A 23,388-nucleotide genomic window follows, 5' to 3' on the forward strand; every position below is an offset into this window, starting at 1 on the left:
TATGTCTTGCACGAGCATAACAAATAGATGATCCCTATGATGGGGGAGTCACCACTTTTATCAAGCCACAAGTGACTTTTCAAAAAGCTATGTTTCTACTCAAGGAAATATGTATGGTGAGTATCTTGGGAGCAAAACCATCTATGCTCTTGCACTAAATTATATTGCAAATATCCTCAATCAATAGAATGGGTGGGCTACTACTTAAAGGTGTTTAGTCATGTTCGATGTTTTTGGACATAAGTTCATTCTGCAGTGACTCACTTAAGAGCCTTGTAACCAGTGGTGGGGCCCATTTGTCCTTTCGGCCAGTTACACTGTAGGAACAGCTATACCCAAGGCTACAGCTTTCACTCACACCTAATTTCTATAGCGGCTCGAAGGATTTACCGCTCGAGGTCGTTCCCAAGAGTATCGATCCCTTGGCAGGCCTCTTTTAAAAAGATAAAATTTGAGTGTTACTAACACTTTTCTCTTGCACCTAGGACCACGAGAGCCAAGGGAGAGGATAGTGTGTGTTAGAAGTAGGACCACTCGACCAACTCTTTTGCACAAGTGTGCCAAACACAAAATTCACTCGTTCCTTTTAACTTGTCATCGCAATGATTTTCTATCTATTTGGAGATGTTGCTCCAACAATCATGGTGTTCTTTTTAATTTTCAAAGGCAATTGTTTGAGTAAACTAGAATTTGAAAATCCTGGTTAACTTAATGAAAAACACGTTTGCATGAAGTAAAATTGCTGTAAAAATGAGACAAGTTGATTGTGAATTTTATTTGCACCAAAAATGGAAGTGTGGATTGTGAGTTTTAGCTTGATGCAAGAAATAAAATTTGCCTTGTTGATTTTAAGCACCAAAAGAATTTGTTCTTAACTTTGCAAAAAAATAAATTTGCGTGTTTGTTTTTGTGATTCTTTTTAACTTTGAACAAATGTGATTCTTTTTAGAGCTCTAAACGAAAGATGTGGTTCTTTTTAAAGCTCCAAATGAATGTGTAGTTGATTTTAACCCAAAAGGAAAATGAATTTATTTTATCCTAACTTGAAAGACGAAGTTAGAAATATGAACAAATTTATTTCCTAAGCTAAAATTGCTAAAAAATCCTATTGTAGGGGTTAGTTAAAACCTGCACAAAAGATAATTAGTTAGAAAAATCTGCATGTTTTGGTGGGCTTCTACAAGCCTAAAATTTTTGGTTTTCAGTTACAACGAATTTTCTTACAACTCTCTGTTACAATAGCTCTACTCTGTGTGAAAACAGAAGTGCTATTTAACACGAAAGAGCAACAATATAGACAATAGCGCTAAAGTATCAATTTGCGAAGGTGCTAAATTGAGAACAAAAACGCAAGAGAATGACCTGTGTGTCAATTAAAACATTCAAAAGTTAGTAGTCTTCAAAATGATTGCTCTTTGATTCACGTCAGGTTCACCAAATGATGCTCTGTAAAAAGGATTAGAAAATCTGTTTGATGGCAACACACACAAGAGCACAAGAAACGAACGTTAGTGTTAGCAACAAAAGATTATCCTAAACAGGCATATCAAGAGAGATATTAAGCATGAAATAGAAAGCATATAAACATAGAATAAAATAGCTAATCAAGATGCTCATAGTTGCTCCTCCCTTGTTCCTCTCCTCTCCAAGTCCCAAATGAGTGTAGCTCTCAACTTTTAGCACTAGCCATGGATGCCATATGGAGATTCAAGATAGTTGAATATGATAAGCAAATGCTATGCAAGTGTAGATAGTGATGCTATGAGAAAGCTCTATGCTAATGCCAGTATAACAACAATACTCTAATGCTTCTTCTTTTGCTTGAGGAGAAGGGTTCTATTTATAGAAGAAATGGGGAAATGAAGGGTTAAGATTGAGTAATCTTAACAAGGGTTAGGATTGAAAGGTATTCAATCCATGTGAGACTTTCAACCCAATCCCATGTTGACAAGTGTCACCATGAGGAGGCTTGAGAGGAGAGATAAGGAGCATTAAATGCTTGAGGGGACATGATGGTTACCCTAGTCAAAGAAATAAATGCTTTGAAGAGACACATGGGTTACATGAGGGTTAAGTTAGGGGTCAAAGTCCTTAACCATGGGTGCAAGTGGAATTAACCATTAATGGTCATGTAAGAGCCATAAGTGGTTTGGAAGACTTTAGAGGTTAACTTGTTGAACACACAAAGCATTAATTGCTTTTCAAAGACTTTGGAGTCTTTGAGAAGTGACTCCAGTTTGCTTAGGAATGTGACAATATTTAGGGGATGGATTAGGTTAATTAGGAAAGGTTTAGAAGAATCTAGAAGGGGTTTAGGCATGCAAGTGGATTTTGTAGGAAAATGCAAGTGGGAGGAATTCTGGTATTTTCAATTAAAATAAAATCATTTATTTCAATTAAATGGTGTAATTTGCATTGGATAAATATTCAAATAAATATTAATTTATTTAAATGAGAAAAAGGAAGATAAAGCATTAAAATGCTTGAAGACTTTGAGGGAAACCATTAAAGGCTTGAAGACTTTAAGGGAAGCAATTAAAGTCTTAAGAAGACTATAGAAGGAAGCCATCAAGTTTGAAGACTTTAAAGCCATTAAGTTTGAAGACTTTAAGAGAAACCATTAAAGGTTTGAGAAGACTCTAGAAGGAAGCCATTAAGTTTGAAGACTTTAAGGAAAACCATTAAAGGTTTCAAGTGGGTGAGGATAAATAGGATTTTAAATAAATAATTTATTTAAAATAGCTGTGCAACTTGCATTTGTAGGAAAATGCAAGTGGGTGAGGATAAATAGGATTTTAAATAAATAATTTATTTAAAATAGTTGTGCAACTTGCATTTGTAGGAAAATGCAAGTGGGTAGAGGATAAAGGTGATTTAAATAAATGTTAATTTATTTAAATGTGAGAGGTGGGGATTTGGGGGAATTTAAATAAATATTAATTTATTTAAATGTGAGAGAAGATTTAATTAAATAAATATGATTTATTTATTTAATTAATGGTCTGAATTTGGTTAAGTGAATTAAATCAAATAAATTGAATAATTTATTTAATAATAGGAGAAGAGGGTTAAGATGAATTAATTAAATATTAATTTAATTAATTATTAATTGATGGTTAAATAATCAAATAAATATTAAATATTCATTTAATTAAGTGGACAGATTTATGTGATTACAGTCAGCAATTGTCATTTAAATAAATTTATCAAATTTATTTAATTAAAATAGTAGAATAGGGGTTGATTGAATTAATTAAATGTAAATTTAATTAATAAAGGAATATTAGTGCATTACACAAATATTAAATATTTATTTAATTAGTGGACAAATTTATGTGTCTACATTTGCCCCTCTTTGAGACGGTGCAGTTTATGGTGTTGTTTCAAAGAACAAAAGATAGGCATGAGAAAAATGCCCGAGGGATGCTAGTTAGTAGGTTGGTATGCCCCCTCGAGAGATGGGCTGAAAATTTTGAAAAATTGGGTGATCTCTCAAAAAATAGAAAGAATTGGGGGGATGATAGAGTAGAAGTATCTGGATTGAATGGCGAGAGAACGGAGGAAAATGAGATATACGAAGAAATAGAAAGCCTCATAAGTTCCTGGGGTCCACGACGGTGAGTGAGGCAAAGCAGGGTTAGGGGTGGGCAGGGTATATTTGGGTGAGAAGGGGTAAAATTAGCCTCATTTTCACACTCCTCCATAGCGATCTCGAGCTCTGATAGTGACCTTTTTAGAGCAATTAGTTGTAGAAAATATGGTGTTTTTCGATTGCAGATCATCAGTTTGAGTGCATCTAGAGGTACTAGCGGCTAGCCGACTATGGTCCCCTGGTAAGTCCAATTCTAACTTTTGCCTTTTGAGCCCATTAAATGTCCTTTTTAGCTAGTTGAAATTTTATCGAGACAAAGGCGCTAAAACCTTGTTTTAGCGCTTTTGGTCCACAATTGCGCTTTTGCTAGGTAGTTTTGGTGCTTTCGTTAGAGTGGTGCTATTGTGTTGTGGTTTTAGCGCTAGTGTTTTTGTAGTTTTGACGCGTTTGATTTTTTGGAGTTTTGGCGCTATTGACATGATGATTTAGCATTGTTGGTTTGTTGTAGCACTTTTGCTAGTTAGAATAGTGCTTATGTATATGATTATGTTATTTTAGCGCTTGTGTTAGCCAAAATAGCACTTTTGCAAGGGTTTTAGCATTGTTGATAGTTTTTAGTGCTTTTGTCACTGTTTGTAGCACAATCGTTATTGATTGCCCCAATTGGTTTTGAGATGACGACAGTTGATGTCAGTTTGCTGTTTATGTTTAGGTGTTATTTTTTTCGAGACTTAGTGTACTTGGTGAGACTAGGTAATTGATGTAAATGCCTATTGTACTCTAGGTGCTTGTGAGTCGAGTTACCTGTTGAGACTTGAGATACTTGATAAAAAAGTATCTAATGATGTCTAGGTTTTAGCCAAAATATGCATAGCAAAGAGGTTGACAGTGTCATTTGAGTGTGTCTGTAGGAGGCCTTTCGTGCTTTGTAGGCTCGAGAGTAGCATCCTAGCACTCAACTCTTGTATGACTAGCTGACCGACCTAGAGATTGATTGCGTATGCTCAACTGGATTTTTTGATATGATGCATTTACATGTGATTCATACGAATCACAAACTGCTAACTACGTTGGCCGAGCGAAACCTGCTTCTTCCATCTGTCGATGGGGGAGATTACAGTGACACTGGAGGATGTATGGAGGATCCTTCATATTCCCATCACAAGAGAGTTGGTGACCTATGATAGAGCATTTGGTGAGGCTACTTTGCAAAAGATTTTCCCATTCCCTGAGCTAGAGGTAGATGATGGGTCAGTAGTGTGGGAGGATATTGTAGAGTTGTACGAGCCACTTCCTGTTGTATTGTCTAGGATTGTTGGAGGGCTACTATGCTCAGATCAAAGGTCACATGGGTTGGTTTTCAGTTGGGGACATGTGATCGAGTAGATGGCTAGTGAGGGCACCCAATTTGCATGGGGTCCATGCATCTTGGCACATTTGTACAGTGACCTTCATGATGTTGTATATCATGGTATTACTTCACTGGGTGTTGGTATTACATTGCTACACATCTGGGCATGGGAGCACTTGCTTGTTAGTTGAACAGTGTGTATGAGATTTAGGGCCATTGATCAACCATACGTATATATGTATGGTGGGATGATGACTCAACCCCAACTGGGGAAGTTGGATTATTGGCATTGTGCATTAGATGATTTGGATACAACGGTCTAGCACCCCTATTTAGACTGTGAGCCTTGGGAGGATGACATCGAGGTTATGCCATATCTATATTCATCTCGGTTAATTATTGGGTGCACATCATACATCATCGAGAGACATCTTCTTAGATGGGTTATGCGACAGTTCAGTCAGGCATAGGGGATGCCACGAGGATCTGGCGAGTATGCTCGAGTGGTGTGGGAGAGGTACCAGTGGGGTCCTGTTTTACCATATGATCAAGCATTGGTGGAGTTTGGGAGCCTACGGCCGAGGCCATGGTCGTATAGAGAAGATGTTGTAGATGTAGGGGTCATAAAGGAGTATGCCCAATACTTGGCCACGGATTCATTTTTGTGCATTTCAAATCTGACAAAGCTAGTGCCACCATTTTAGGATGAGCGGGCTCCTTGACAGTGGAGGAGGAGGAGGAGGATACTGGATGGAGGAGATGGGCAAGTGGAGGAGGGGATGGGGGAGATGGGGGAGGAGGTGGAGGTGGAGGTGGCTTTGGGGGTAGGAGAGGTAGGGGTTGTCGACCAATGTGGTTTCTATAGGGTCCAACAGTACAAGGTGCACCAATATAGGTTGCAACAGCTGTAGAGGCACATGAGGGAGGGATGGCCGAGGGAGAGGCAAGTGGAGTAGTAGGTGAGGAGCAACAGGACAGGGGGACCTCTAGGATGTCATGTTGATTCAGTTACAGGCCCACCTTACTACAATTGAGGCTCGTGTCTGTGCCCTAGAGGCACAGTTATATGGTAGAGATGCAGAGATAACAGTCAGGGATGTACATATTTTTGCCCGAGGAGCCAAGTGTATTGTCCCCTTCTCCGCAGTGATTAGTTCTGTTGGCCGTTAGCCTAGTTCGGAGGCCCTTAGGCTAGTCGGGGGTAGAAATTAGGGTTTCTTATTTTCTAGGAGGATTCTTTGGTGATTTCAAGGGCTATATGTGGGAGTTTGATAGTTTGGATTTTGGATTCCTTCTGGGTTTTCAGAGAGCTTCAGGATGGTTCGACATGCTTTTGCATCGGGTGACTTTTTCCAGACTTACTATTTTTAGTAAGTACGATGATTGCTCAGAATATGGTTAAAATCACTTTAGAAACACTTACTATTTTTAGCAGTATGCTATTTTTAGTAAGTACTATTTTTAGAAGTTCTATTTTTAGTAGGATGTCAGCAGGCTTGTTCAAATGGCTATTTCTGACAGGTTAGTTTGAGCAGTTGGTCTTCCCTCATTTTTTGGTGATATTCTTGGCAAGGGTTCCTCAACTCAGTTCAGTGACTATTTCTAGCAGGGCAATTCTCTCAGCTTGTTTCCCCATATCCTTGGAGCTTGTTTTGGCAAGTTCAAAACAAGTTCAATATCTGATGAAAAATGGTGTTTTAAATTAAATTATAACTTAAGGCAAAGGTTGGACGATTTATTTAAAAGGGGTTGCTTAAGTTATATTAATATATAAGTCATTTCCTTAATTATATATTGGGTGATTTATTGTTAAGGAAAATACTTTATAAAGTGAAATATTAATATGGCAAGATGGACGCCTTATGGAAAAATAAGTTAATTTTATAATATATTTCACTTATCTACCTTGGATGCCACATTATGATTTTATTGTCATTTTTATAAAGAATATTTGCTCCTATGAGAAGGTCGATTTGGAGAAATGAAATGTAATTTCAAAATAATGTGAAGTGAATGTGCATTTGGATTTGGCGTTCATTTGGAGGGATTGTGAATTTGAATTTGAGCCCTCAAAATCTATAAATGAGAGTGTTGGGCTTCTCATTTGGTATCAAATGAATTTGCATCGTTATGCTGCCGAATTGGTGATTGAAGAATCTGAGCTTCGAAGTGTGGCTTCCTAGGTAAGTCTCAGTTTCATACTTGCAAGATAGTACCTAGCTGTGTTCATGTATTCCCAGTGCTGTTGGTAAGTGAGTTGCAGATTGTGGAGTGTTTTGATTGAGATTGGAGTGTTTTCTGGTTACTGGTCGCGAGACTGCTGAAAGTGTATTTTGCTCATACCTCTTGGCTAGACAATTCCATCATTCTGGGTACCGGCTCATCCTTCCTTCCTACCACTGGCGATGCATATTGTAAGTTTTTAGCATCTTATTTTGAGTGTAGATTTTTATATTGAAAATCAAACTTCCCAGATTAGGCATGGGGTTTAGTTAATGCATTAGGAAGCATGCAAAATAAATATGGGTGTTTCAATGGCTTTCCTTGGGTTTGTTCTCATTGTGGCGGGTATAGCAATTGTTTAGAATAGATTATGGGTGAATTGGGTGAGTAATGAGAGAGTTATGAGCGTTTTAGTGAATCCATAGGCTGTTGGTTTTGCAATTCCAGCCTGCAGATTTTTTATGTTAGCAGAAATTTCATGTTCTTAATTGGATGTTCATCATTACTCTCTTCTCACATTATCTTAATAATTGTAAGGTTAAGTAGTAGTACTACTAACAAATTCTACCTTGTAAATCTCACTCCGCTAAAAAGTGGAAGAGGCTGGCTTTCTGCCTATTTTCAAGTAAATTGTAATTCAGTCCTCGCACTGCATAAGTGGTCAAGTGATGTCTGATTGTAATGGTCCTCCCGCTGCATAAGTGGTTGAGTTGAGTTTGTTTTGTAATTTCAGTCCTCTCGCTAAAATATTACGGTCGAGTGATTTGTGCCTTGTGTGTTTCTCTTGGCTGGTTCACTGCCAAGTTTCTTGCATTCCCGTTGGATAAGCGAAAGGGGCTGGCTTGCTGCCCAATATTGTATTTCATTTCATCTTTCAACACTTTGAGATCTAACGATCCCCTATTCACCGTATGCTCTCACCTTCCCACATTGGGCACTTGGTGATCAAAAAGTGGAAGGGTTGCAATCTTCAGCAAGTTTTCAGTTTATGCTTTCTAACCTTAACGGGTTATTTGTTGTGGATGATTGTTATTGGCCTAAAAAAAATAAAATAATAACTAGGATATTACACCAAGCTTACTAGATTTTTGAGGGAGAGAGATGATACGATGGATAGATTTAGACAGACACATGATAGGATCAGGGTCATGGATTAGGTACAGGGACAGGGCCCTATGGTGGAGGTGATGAGAGAGATGCGACGGGTCGAGGCTGAGGTTGACTATTGGCGGGGTTTGTACAAGCAGGTAGTGCCCAATAGTCAATGGGTTATGAGTTACTCTCAGATGCAGTGAGCTAGATTAGAGTGCTCACAGAGAGCTCAAAGTAGTGGGGGTGTGATGGGTCCTCCTCGACGATGTGGTGATGGTGGTCCTTCTACATTCGACAACTGTGTTGTGTGATATTCATTGCTCTTTGTATTTGACATTTAGATACATTGTTACTTACTGATATTTGGATGGCTCTTGGTAGCCGATTTTGTTAATATCATTGTACTCTGATACATATGTACTTTGTTTTGATGAGAGATATATGATGAGATCTCTTTTTTTGGCGGTGATGATATGAGATGCATTATGTGATGATTTGATTTTATGCAGGGCGTATGATTGAAGACGGACCTTATATGTGTTTATGATGATGTATGGATGTATTCTTATGATATATATGATTTATGATGTGAGGATATATGCATATGATTGGATTCAAGATGTAGGATTTTGATTTATGTTATATTGTAATGATTTTGATGTGGATACTAACATATGAATGCAGGTTATTTTGATGTATGCTAGGATGTTTATGTCTGGCAGATGATTATTATATATGTTTATGGATGCATAAGTTACATTATTTGATGCGATTAATGCTTAAGTGACGATGTTTGATAAATGTGATGAATGATATGCATTGATTGATTGATTAAAAAATGATTTTAAAAGGAAAGTGTTGATGTATAATTTAATAGTTGTGATGTGGGGAAAAGTGAATGATGGAGAGATCAAGAGGAAATCTTTTCTTCCCTCTGAGGAGAGATGAAGGTTTCACTATGGATTTCCCTTCAAACACTTTATCCACATTACATTAAAAGAGGGGGGAAATTCACTAGATCCAATCTCTTAGGGAAGAGATTGAATACTAAATGAATTGATAATGGTGTTAAAATGACAAGCTAACCCCTCTTTTAGAATGGAAAATGGTTGAATTATGTGTTTTAAGACTAAGTGTAAAAGTAGCAAAGAACCGATTATAACTTGAAATATAAGTGTGGGATGAAGCTGTGCACTTGGCTTTGGCTATAATATGTCGAGAGGAAGCCACCCTGCAAATTTGAGAAAAATTTGTTGGGACCGTGTTGAAAGTGCACACAGTCCTTCGAAAAATCCGTGAAAGGAAAAGGGTTTTTCTACCTCTACAAATGGAGTCCAAATCTACAAATATAGTAGTGCACCTGCAACCTACACACAAAAAATAGAGGAAAAAGGGGTTGGGATTGGGAGTTTGCATTTAGGTCAAACCCTAGTTTTGGAATTAACCAAATGATGAAAGAAAGTACTTGCAAGTAAATGTAAATGAAAGACTGAAATGTAATTAGCCTCAAGAGAGGTTGTAGATAAAAAAGGTAGGTAGATTTTCTTGTATGGAATTGAATGTTAAAAGGGATCTCCTCTTCAATGGTTGAATCCTTGACTTGAATGCAATACCTAGCCTTGAAGGGAGACTTGAGAATCTTAATGCTTGAAAGGAATGCTTGAATGCTCTTGAATGCTTGAATGTTTGGATGCTCAATCAAATTGAATTCTCACTTATGCAAATGGGAGGGCAACTGTGACTTATATATTTGTCAATTAGGGTTAATTGACTAATTTTTCATCATAGGCCGACACAAGGAAATTTTTCCCGCTTTAAGTGCAAAGTCCAATGCAAAGATAGGACAGACGGGGCCCCAAAATAGGGTAGGGACAGGGGTGCCACACCCCTATCCTGCCCTTATCTCAGGACATGAAGCAAGTTCAGGCAGTGCGTTGGGTAGAAAAAGTGCAGTTTTCAGGGATAAGAAAGTCTCGGGTCTTCGATCAAGCTTGGGGATTCAAATCTCCAATGTGAAGACCCTAATATGGTCGCAAATTGCAGGGGTTGCAATTTTATAACACTACATTTATCCCCCACTTTAGTGGGAGTATAAGCGTATGCCAATACTATCAGTAAAGTACAAGGAAACAGGATTGAAAGACTTCTACCATATCAAGGAGGCAAGATGCACCAAGCCCCCAATGGACTAAGTATCTTACGACGTCGATTGACAAAGTAAAAGGGAAGATCAAGAAGGGAAAACCATGACCACAAGTAGCAAGGTTCTCCTCACTATGATTCACAATTAAATACCAAAATTATAAAGAAAAGTCGAGTTCACTAAATAACTCTAAGTATCAGGAAGGAAAATATGAGCGAAGTGTATGCCCCCACGTTAAAGCAATCATGCACGCCTTATCGGGAGCGATTTATTTAAGGTAGGATACACTCAAGAGTAAGAGACAAAAGGGAGAACGTTATGACAAGGATTTAGCCCCTAGTCGAGGAATAGACCCAAGGATAATAAACACAAAACATGAGGTAGTTTTTCTTTCCTCGAGGTCAATATGTTGTATGATAACTCATGTATATCGTATAGGTATATGTGCATATAATAACCATCATTCCCCAAAGAAAGAACACTATCATGTGTGTGAAGTAGGATAACTGTAGCTGCAACAAAAACACTCAATAGATCAATACAAGCATGGTTAGTAAATTAAAAGAAAATGAAAGATAAACCATGACAAAGCGACCTATCGCCTCCTAAGAGATGCAAGTGTGGATTTTCTCTCAAATCTAGATTAGCAATCCCAGTGACTTGACTACACCTAGATGAAGGATTTGAAATGATAATGATATGCATGCTAGATGAGATTGATTATGCTAAATTGATCCAAGAGTCTAATTAAGCTAATGATATGCATGATTAATCTATAATGATGATGCAATTAAGCTAGAAAAGAGATTGATTAAGCTACATGATTCAACAATTATGCTAGAAAATGATCAAATTAAACTAGATCTAAGATGCAATTGCCTATTGTATATGGTGAAAATGGATAGCAATAATAACGATATTGAAAGGCTAAATGAATTCAACTACAAAACCCTAGCCTAACAACAACAAAGATCCACCATAACATATGAAGATTACCTAAGACAATGCAAATCAAATGAAATCACAAAGATTATACCATCACATGTCCAATAGGGTTTGGATCTCCATTCTTCCTATCTCCATTGATCTTGCTTGATATATTTGCTCTCAGATTTTATGTGCACAAGAGGTCAACAAAGAACAGAATGTGGTTGCAAGTAGGATCGCAAATGCCAAGTAGTCAATTGATCAAGTAGTCTAGTCATTAGGATGATTGATTAGGGTTTGATAATGAAGGAAGTATCTCCTTATATAGATGACACTATATGAAATGGAGGGATAAGATTGAGAGGTGTAAAAGGAGGTCGGCTATGATTAGAGGGTAGGTAAAAGAAATAATAAAATAATGAAAGGGGTAGGTAGTGTATGAATTAAGAGATGAATGACATGTGTCATGGGTAGAAAAGGTTAATGAATTAATTAAATAAATAAAGATTTATTTAATTAATAGAGGAAATGAGATAAATTAAATAAATAAAATATTTATTTAATTTAGGAAAAAGGATAATTTAAATAAATAAATGTATTTATTTAAATGAGAAATAAGGCTAGAAGAGGATAAATGAATTAATTAAAAAAATAAAGATTTATTTAATTAATAGAAGAACTAAGCTTAGATAATTATATAAATAAAATATTTATTTAATTAGACATGACAATTTTGGGTGTCTACATTTTGCCCCTCTTTGAGACTATGCGGCTTGTCGCGCTATTTCAAAGAAGATAAGATGAACTGATACAGAGTTGCCCCAAGATGGGAATGATATGCCCCCTCAAGAGATTGGATGAAAATGTCTGAAAAGATCGCAGACAATCTCTTGATAAGAAAGAAAGGCAAGAATGGACTGACCGGATGAAGTGACAGAGTCATGGGCTAATGAAGACTGACTCAGGAGACGAGGGCTAGGGCTAGGGTAGTCTATAAGATAGACCATGAGGGAAAATACATCCTCATTGTCATCTACACATCCACAAGAGAAGAGTCCAGAGCGAAATAGAGCAGCAGCAGTCAGCAGCGATGGCTTTTGTTCACAGATTCGACCGCGTTTGCCGATTCCAGAGGCCAGCAGAGGCAGGAGAGCCGGTAAGTACCGTAAAACCTCCTTGTACTTTGTTGCATTTATTGTTGTCATTAATGCATGCTAGATAGGGTAATAAATGTGCTCTAGGATAGGGTCCAAAAAAATGCAAAAAATGTGCAGGCGCGTCTGCGTTGGTGCCAGGTGCGTCTGTGCTTGCTAGGCGCGTCTGTGTTGGTGCTAGGCGCGTCTGTGCTGGAAAATGCGTTTGTGCAAAATGCGGCTGCGTCTGCGCTGTGAAGGCATGTCTATTCTAGGGAGGCACGTCTATGTCTTCCAGGCACGTCTATGCAGAGAAAAGGCACGTCTGTGTGCTTCAGGCGTGTTTGTGTCAAACAGGCGCGTTTATGCAGTCTATAAGTGTGTTTATGTTAGGAAAGCGCGTTTGTGTTGAAAAATGTGAATTTGTGTCTTCTAGGTCAAATCGGCAGTTCTGTGATGAACATACGCTGTCGATTGGATAAGCTACTGAGAGGATACACTCAAGCAGGTCCTCTAAGGAAGACTAGGATTGCAAATAGGGCTAGGATTGACAATTCTGTGATAGAACATACGTTGCCAATTAGGAAACTACTCAAGAGGATTCACTCAAGCATAGGCCCTAGGATAAGATAGGTCAAGGCACTTTGTGATGAACAGTGAGTGCAAATGTGAGCAGCACTTTGTGATGAACAGGGAGTGCAAATGTGAGCAACACTTTGTGATGAACAGGGAGTGCAAAACACGTAGTACTTTGTGCTGAACAGGGAGTACCACTAGGATAGAAGCAACACTTTGTGATGAACAGTGAGTGTCACTAGGATAGAAGCAACACTTTGTGATGAACAGTGAGTGTCACTAGGATAGAAGCAACACTTTGTGATGAACAGTGAGTGTCCCTAGGATAGAGTACCATATGCACTTAGATAAAAAGTAGCATTTTGTGATGAACAGTGAATGCTACTATGACTGACATGATTGATTTGCTTGACTGCATGAGTATTTACCTATGCTAGAGTCATGGGAGAGATTCCCATTGACTCAGAGGTTGAGACCTTAGCTGACATTTGAGGACCGAGCTACAATTGAGGCTATGGGTCTGAGACATATTCTGTATATGCCTGAGTTTCGGGCGAACATGGGACTATTGACTGCACTGGCAGAGAGGTGGCACTCTGAGACTTGCACATTTCATTTGCCGATGGGTGAGATGACAGTCACCCTAGAGGATGTATACAGGATCCTGAGGATATCGATCGATGGGGAGCTGATCCCCTACGATCAAGATGGAGATCGGGAGGCCCTAAGATGAGTGTTCTGGGACCCAGGACTGGAGATGAGGGTAGGGCATGTGGCATGGGATAACATGACACAGACAGGATTGGCACTACCGACAGTATTGGCAGGAGTTATCAGTGGATTCCTCTGTCTGGATAGGGTGACACGAGGGTTGGCTGTGGGCTGGGGAGGTGCATTGGAGACACTGGTGACATAGCACACCAGATATGCCTGGGGACCGTGCGTGCTGGCACACCTATATTATGAGTTGCATCAGTTTGTGTACCATGGGTTAGTGGGATTGGGCTGCGGGGTCACATTGCTACAGGTGTGGGCCTATGAGCATCTACCAATGACACGTTGGATACACTTTAGGAGCAGAGGTCACGGACACAGTTTCATGCATTTGTATGACATGATCACCTCGCAGCCACGGATTGGCAGGTTAGAGCACTAGCAGCAGGTTATAGATGACATTGATATGGTTATATGGAGGCCATATCTGGGATGTGAGCAGTGGGAGGATGATGAAGTAGAGCTTCCCTACACCTTCCGGAGTAGGTATCTAATTGGGCGGACGCCCTATGTATTGGAGAGGTAGCTGGTGGATAGGGTGGGCAGATAGTTTGGCAAGATCTAGCGGATGCCACGGGGTTCAAGCATGTATGCACGGACTGTCAGGGATCAGACGTAGTTTGGGCCATTACTATCATATGATCAGGCTGTTACATAGCTAGTAGAGATGATGCCTATACCCTGGGACATATGGCTAGAGATCGAGGATGTCGGCATGGATGCAGAGTACACAGCATATTGGGCCGAACATCCATTCCCACGCCTGACAGATCCAGGAGAGCTACTAGATGGAGATGGTGGTGGGGATGGTGATGATGATGGAGATGATGGGGGTAGAGGCCGATGGAGGAGGAGGGGGGCAGTTGGAGAGAGGAGGGTGGCACCACGGAGGGAGGGTGGAGAGGACAGGTAGGCTCAGGTGGTGAGGGGTCATGGTGGATTACCGCTACAAGTGCCAACAGTATAGGGTCCCAGACAGGTACAGGGACAGGGATAGGTACCGCCACCAGTACAGGCACAGGCATAGGGGCAGGCACCTGTACAAGGGGAGCCACAGTGGGTTGAGGCAGAGGAGGATGAGCTAACTGAGCTGAGGGAGATCTGCCAAGGACAGGCAGATGAGATCCAGGACCTAGAGAGGGAGAGGGATAGACTCAGGAGGTGGCTCAGAGATACTGAGCGGGAGCGGGACCAGGCCATTCAGCACTACACAAAGGTTGAGACAACATTGAGGGTTGGGAAACAGGTGGCAGAGGACACAGGGGATAGATATGCCTATGTCTTGTGGGTAGGGGAGGAGATATGCTACTGGAAAGATCTCTATTATGGTGCGATGCCAGCTGATCAGCGGGCGTGGAGCTTCCATAGACCATCGCGGACAGCGACAAGTACGGGAGGGAGCCGAAGGAGACAGGCATCTAGTGGTGGGGTTATGGGTCCTCCACCACCACCAGATAGAGGGGACAGGAGGGATGATCTTGGGGTGGGTCCTTCGGGGGCTCAGATTCCGTCGAGGCCATGCAGCTCCGAGGGAGGGAGTTCATCATAGCCATAGAGGGCTCCCTATATATCAGTATTGTATCATTTTTGTATGATGATGTAGACACCTGCGGGTGATTATAGCCATATGATTTTGACATCATTGTATCATGACACTTTTGATTTATATATATGAGATGATTCTTCTTTGTGGCAGCTATATGCATGTGTACCTATGTGATGTTGTGTTTCTATGATGTTTTCATGTGATGCTTATGATATGGATGCAAATATGTACATAATGAAATGCAATATTTTTATTCTTTTATGTTTTTATATGTGTATGCATGATGCAAATGTGAATGTATGAAATGCAGATGAATATGATAATGCAAATGTAAATTGTGCTAACAGGTGTTGTGTACAGGATGTGATGTAGTTGTGATATCTATATGTATGTATGAAATGCTTATATGCGGTAATGCAGGTGCAACTACATGAAATGCAGATGTTTTTGGTGTGTCATTATACTCAGTCATGCGATAGCAGCTACGTGGACTCGAGAAGGACGATGAAAGTCAATCAAGAAAGGGGGATGAAAGATAGAAGATATGAAAGTGAAAGAGCTTCTTGTGCGTTATCATCATTGAGCTTTGTTATGGCAAGTAGGTTATGACAATCGAGGCATATGTTCAACCCAGAAAGTCATTGTACCCGTTTGAATGGAGATCAGACAGTTGCAAACAAGGAATGCCCCAGTTCACACTAGACTCACAATGTCCTCATATCCTTGGACAAGTCATAGAATTACTAAGAGACAATCCACAGATAGCAAATACAAGTAGGTGACGATACCCCATCATTGCCTTTCTAGTCAAAGACATCCTGGAGATAAAATCTCTAGTCGGAGACATCCTGGAAAAGCTAAAAGACATGTCACCAAAAAATAAAATCAAAAGAAAACCAAGACTCGACACCAACATCCACTGTAGTCCTCAAATTTAGTGTCTCTTGTCACTTGTATAAGTCTTATTTGATTGTGGTCACAATGTTTACTTTCACAGAAAGGATAGATAGCATTGAACCATATGTTGTCTGAGTCTGTTGAAAGATTTGATTTGTTGAAGCCCATTGGTGCTGCTGCGTCTCATCTAAAACTAACTGAATCCATGAAACTGATACTTTATTGTGGAGAAGATGGAACGTTATTGTGGATCTATGATGCAAATGTTTCTTTATTGTGGATTGTGCACGGATAGACTGAAGGAAGCTGGAAGAAACTGTACTCCTCGAAACATGTGATGTTCTTAGTTCCACACCCATTACTAGACGTAGGATTTGCCTTAGCCACAGATAGGAGCTGATTTATTATGAATGGAAAGGAGTGAAAAGGGAGGTTTATTATGAATGGCGAACCAATCTTGGGTAGATCAATAACAAGCCATGATGGGAATGTGTAAGTTTATTATAGATGAATTGATCGTGAGTGTGTGCAAAGTGATGTGATGAAAGAGAATCCTGAAGGAGGGAGGAGCAATGTCTCTACGCATGGCACTGGTGACCCAGTTTTCACCATGGTACTTGCCCAGGGTGCCACCGAAGTGGTTTTCACCATTGGACGAAATTATTTCTCTTTACTTTTTTCAAATTTTCAATGTTTTTTGTGTCACAAGGCGCCTGTTTGCCAGGTTTTCACCAAGTAATGATTTTTTTGTTTTATAATTTTTTTTGTATTTTTGAAATTAGGATACTATGAAGAGCTATGTGTAAAACCTACAAAGGTGCATGCTGTTGATAGGATCCTCCAAAGGTTCACCTTCTGTAGTTGAGAGCTGATATGCCCCAGATCCATATGCTGTTGTAATGATGTAAGGACCAAGCCAATTTGGTTCAAACTTGCCCTTCTTCTCTCTGTCTTGCTGATTTTTGGGGTTTTCTCTGAGAACCAAATCACCTACCTCAAATGTGCGAGGCTTGACCTTGTGATTGTAGCTACGACTCATTCATTGTTGGTAAGCCTTGAGATGATTAAAAGCAGTTTGTCTTCGTTCATCCAGTAGTTCAAGTTCTTGTAAGCGAGAGACCCTATAGTCTTCATCACTGATAATGTTTTGCAAGGAGACTTGTAAAGAGGGTAGCTCGACCTCAATAGGCAAGATGGCTTCCATGCTGTAGACAAGTGAATAGGGTGTAGCTCCTGTAGGTGTGCGAACACTTGTGTGGTATGCCCAAAGTGCAGGATTAAGTTGGATATGCCAATTACGGCCAACATCGTCGACTATTTTTTTTAGGATTTTAAGGATTGTCTTATTAGACACCTCAACTTGACTATTACCTTGGGGGTAATATGGCATGGAGAAATGATGGGAAATATGGAAGTGGTCACAGAGTTCATGAACATCTTGATTTTTGAAGGGACGCCCATTATCAGTGATAATGGAAACAAGAATACCGTATCGACAAATGATATAGTTGAGGATGAACGTAGCAATCTATTTTCTAGTGACGTTGTGTGAGAGGCATGACTTCAATCCATTTTGTGAAATACTCTATGGCAGTGATAATGAATTTATGACCATTGGAAGAAGGAGGGTTATTCTTGCTTATGAGGTCGAGTCCCCACTGACAAAAGGGCCAAGGAGACACAATTGGTTGAAGTTCTTGCACTGGCGCATGTATGAGGTCTCCATGAATTTGACATTGCTTACATTTCTTGACAAACTGATATGAGTCCTTTTCCATATTGGGCCAGTAATATCCAGTCTTGATGAGTTTCTTGGCTAAGGTAGGACCACTAGCATGTGGACCACATATCCCTTCATGTACGTCATGTAACGCAATCTGAGCTTCGTCACTTTCTAAACATCTAAGAAGAGTGCCATCTAGACCTCGCCAGTATAGGATATCAGCTAAAATGACATATCGAGAGGATTGACGAATGAAAGTGCAACGTTGGTTATTTGATAGATCAGGAGGTAGGGTATTGTCACGAAGGTATGTGAAAATGGAACCATATAACTGGGACTCGGGACAGACAAAACATATCATCTCAGTAGGATTGATTTCATATGAAGGAACCAAAAGGTTATCCACCAAGAACTCATAGCGGGTCTCATTCGGAGGTAGATCGATCAGTGAAGCAATTGTAGCCATAGCATCTGCGGCTCAATTCTGCTCTCTTGGTATCTGCTCAAAGTCTATCTTTGTGAAATGTTGTTTCAGGTCATCCACCATTTTTTTGTAAGGAATTAATTTTTCATCCTTTGTTTGGTAATCATCAGTTGCTTGATGGATTACAAGTTGAGAGTCCCCAAAAACATGAAGTTCCTAGATCTTCCACTGAACTGCAATCCGTAATCTAGTTGTTAATGCCTCATATTCCGCTATATTATTAGTGCAAAGAAATGATAAGTGGTATGATTTTGGTATAGAATCCCCTTGAGGAGTTATAAAGAGGATGCTAGCTCTTGCCCATGCTGTGTGTATGAGCTGTCGAAGTACAGTTGCCATGGCTTTGCATGTGACATTGTTAAAATGGATTCATCTGGAAATTCTAAACTTAGAGGAACATCATCTATCATGGGGGCATCTACTAATTGATCTACGATGGATTGTCCTTTTATTTCTTTTCTGTCCACATACTCGATGTCGAATTCACTCAGGATCATTACCCATTTGGCTAGTCGCCCAGTAAGTGTTGCTTTATTGAGAAGGTATTTCAATGGATCGATTCTTGCAACCAACTTAGTCTTATGAGTGAGTATGTAATGTTGTAATTTCTGTGAAGCAAAGACAATGGCGAGACATGCACGCTCAATTGGTGTGTAGTTTAGCTCATATCCCACCAATGTACGACTGATATAGTATACTGCCTTTTCTTTGCCCTCAGCAATTTGTTGTGCTAGGAGTGCCCCCAGTGCTGTTGGAGTAGCTGATATGTATAGTAAAAGAGGCTGATCTGGAACTAGTGGCATCAGACCTGGCGGATTCAAAAGATAATCTTTGAGTGTCTGGAAATCCTATTGACAGTTATCATCCCATTTGAATTTGATGTTTTTATGTAGCACGTGCTGAAAAGGATTACACTTATCTGCAAGTTGCGCTATGAATCATCGTATGGACTGGAGTCTCCCTTGTAAAAACTGAAGTTGACTGATATTTCTTGGTGGTTGCATCTCTAGGATGGCCTTGACTTTTGCTGGATTAGCTTCGATTCCTCTTTTGGATACAATGAATCCTAGGAGCTTCCCGGAGGTTACTCCAAAGACACATTTCTTGGGGTTTAACCTTACTTTGTATTTTTCCAACCGATCAAAGATGACTGAAAGTATGTCCAAATGTGTATTTCTGTCTATTGATTTTCCCAAGAGGTCATCGACATAATATTCCATAGTTACGTGCATGAGATCATGAAAGATAGTAGTCATGGCTCTTTGATATGTAGCACCTGCATTTTTTAGCCCGAAGGGCATGACATTCCAGCAGAAGGTTCCCCAAGGACAAGTGAATGATGTTTTATGTTGATCCTCAGACGCGATCTTTATTTGATTATAACCAGAGAATCCATCCATCAATGATAACATTTCATGACCTGCTGTGAGATTGACAATCAAGTCAATATTTGGTAATGGGAAGTCATCCTTAGGACAAGCTTTGTTGATGTCTCTGAAATCTGTACATATTCTGATGCTGCGATCTGGTTTACTGACAGGCACTAAGTTAGAGATCCATTCAGGATAATCAATTGGGTGTATGAATCTGACGTCCAATAATTTCTCAAGCTCTGCTTTGACCAATAATGCGACTTGTGGATGCATCTTTCTTAATTTCTGTTTCACTAGTTTTACCCCTGGTTTAACTGTCAAATGATGCATTACCAAATCTGGATCCAATCTAGGCATATCAGCGTATGACCAGGCAAAGTTGATTTGTCGTTCTTTGAAGAAACTTATGAATTTTGACCTTTCTGACTCCGTCAACGATTGAGCCAGGAATATGTTGTGTGGAACCTCTTCTGTACCAATGTTTGTTTTGATAGTCTCCTCTACCAACATGGATGACTTTTCCTCATATGATGCTGGGAGAATGTCGAGCCTTCCATCTTCGGGTGCCTCAGAGAGGTTTTCACCCTCAGATACATCCTTTCTTTTTACTTTTTTGGGGTCAGACAGTGCCATAGTGTGGTTTTCACCATAAGACCCTTGGTTTGTTCTTATTTTCACATTTTTGCTACTGGAAGGTCCGACACCCTCATCAAAATATGCCACGCTATTGAGTTCTATAGTGTATCCTGCTTTATGGTCCCCAGGGGGAAGATCATCTCGTATGCCAAGATAGTCAATAAAAGCTTCATCATTTTGGAATGTGTCAAATTGTGCAGGTCCTTCATGATCCCAGTCAATGAGTTGGTGGTGAACAAGGGGAAGGCCTTTAATGTCTTCGAAGTTAGCGGGGCTAAGAGTGAAGATGCAGTTATATTCGGGTATGTCAAGGTAATTATTGAGGTCGTCGATGGCACTCTCCTCATCAATCTCGATCGTGAATGAATCCAAATTATCATCACTAGTAGCGCATTCTGGGACAAGTGTTCTCATCCTATGTGATTTCAACCTAGGACCTTGAGACGAGGACTGTGTGGAATCCTCCTGGGTTGTTTCTTGGCCAACTTTGAATCTTTTATAAAATTCCTATTCTTCTGTGGGTTCATCTAGCTCTCTGAATGTCTCGGTGAGCTCGTAGTCATTGGAGGATTTGTCTGAACCCCATTCCCATTCGTTGGAGTCTGTGGAATAGTGATCCTCTTGTTGAATTTTGGTAGCTTTGATTTGTAAGGCCTCTTCTATCCTTTGAGTGTGGACCTTGGAAGCCAGGAAACCAAGTCCTTACAAGCATTCCTTTTTGAAAGTCAATTCAGGTTGTAAAGGTTCAATGATGCCTTCCTTTTGTAACCCAAGAGGGCTTTTTCCATCATACCCAAATTTTTGTAAGATCTTGAAACCTTTGCCATATTTCTCACATGGTAGACTGATGTGATCTTGTGTATCATCTTCAAGGTCTTTGTAAAGCATTTTGTATAAGTCTTCCTCTTCCAGTTTGCCCCATCTTTGAAAGGTAGTAGGGTCCCATTTGAGTACAATGATGGATACTTGCTTGTTAGGATGTGGTCTTCCACATTCTTTTGGTGAACTCATGACTTGTTGTAAGTACATGGTATAGTTTAAAGTGTATTCCCCCATGTCCTTGTCCTGAAATTTGCCTTTAAGCTCACCTTGTTTTGATATCGAAGGTTTTAATGACTCAGGATCAATGTATGCCGAAGAAGGAACAACTTCGTGATTACTGGGAATGATGGTCTCAGTTTTTGATCTCAGGTTATTGTAGTATATGAACAGATTAGGATCACCGTTAACTGTTACCTCCACCCCATTGTGAGGAAACTTAATGCATTGGTGATATGTAGATGGGACTGCCCTCATTTCATGGATCCAAGGACGTCCTAGCAATATGTTGTATGTGAGATCTAGGTCTAGGACTTGACAAACCACATCCTTCGTAACTGGCCCAACTCTGAGAGGTAAGGTGACTGTGCCCTTGGATGAACGCTCTTCACCATCATATGCCTTGATGGTGATTTTTTTTGTAGAATTCACAACTTTATCAGAATATCCCAATTGTTTAATTGTGCTCAATGTACAAATGTTTAGACCAGCTCCTCCATCTATCAGGACTTGTTTTATTCGATGTTTGTGTATGAAGGCTTCAATGTGTAGTGGTGCATTATGTGGCTGACTTATGGAGGCGTTGTCGGCTTCTGTGAATGTAAGGGAATGTGGAACAGAAAGGTATGCCACCATGGCTTGAAAGTGGTCCATGTTCAGATCAGTAGGAATGATAGTGTCCCTCAAGATTTTGTCAAGAATAGCTTTATGAGCGGGGGATATGCATACGATCTCAAGAATGGAGATGAGCGCAGGTGTCTTCCCTAATTGTTCTACAAGGTCATACTTAGGTTTGGTTGATGAAGAAGTGGTGTTCTTGGCCGGAGCACCTTGCAAAGTGAATTTACCTCGACGAGTTGTAACATGACATTCAGAAGTAGGTTCGGAAGAAGATCCAACACCTTTTAGGACAATCTTGGGTCTCCGGGTAGAATTCTCAGGGTTTTTGTCCTTGATGATAATGGTAGAGACGTAATTGTCCATCGAAATGTGATTTATAGTTGAATCATAGTTATAGGTTGCTCTGGTATAGTTGGTTTGGTCATCTGTGGCTTTAGCTTTTCCCTTGTCATGTTTTGGGAATGGTTCCTTAAACATTTCATGTTCTTGATTGGATGAGTGTCCCTCAATCTCAATATCACCTCTATCAATGAGATCTTGTATGATGTTCTTCAATCGATGACAATTTCCTATCTTATGACCCTTGCTTTTATGAAATTCACAATACTCATCATCATTCCACCAATTTGGTTTAACCTTTGGTTCATATGGAGGAAAAGCTGGAATAGTGATTACCTTGTTTGCCACTAGCTTTTTGAAAACTGACTCAAGTGGTTCTCCCAATGGAGTGTACTTCCTTCGTGATCTGGAAGTTGTTTGAGTATTCACTTGATTGTTTGTAGAGCTTGATCCTGAAAAAATGAATTTGGGTCGCACTGTGTTGGCATCAACCACACCATCATTGACTGTGTTCTTGTTTTTATTCCAAAATCTTGGCTTGTCCTTTCCTTTAAAGTCATCTTTGTTTTCCTTGAATATCTTAATGACTCCTTGTTCAATTAGGACCTTCTCTGTTGCTAAGCCTTTTTCAATGACGTCCTTGAAGGTGGACAAACGAGCTTTCCTTAGATCATAGCCAATGTCTTTGTTAACATTCTGGGTGAACATCTCCACCATTTGTTTTTGTGGAATTTCACAAGAGCATCTGCTGGCTAGATTTCTCCATCTTTGTAAAAATGATGCAAAAGACTCTCCCTCTTTTTGCTTAGTGTTGCACAAAGTAGTGACTGATATGTCTATCTCTATGTTGTAGGAGAAATGTTGAATAAATGCTTCTGCTAAGTCACCCCATGACTTAATACCAGGTGGGAGTTGGGAGA

Source organism: Cryptomeria japonica, chromosome 11 (assembly GCF_030272615.1).
Source record: "Cryptomeria japonica chromosome 11, Sugi_1.0, whole genome shotgun sequence".
Lineage (NCBI taxonomy): Eukaryota > Viridiplantae > Streptophyta > Pinopsida > Cupressales > Cupressaceae > Cryptomeria > Cryptomeria japonica.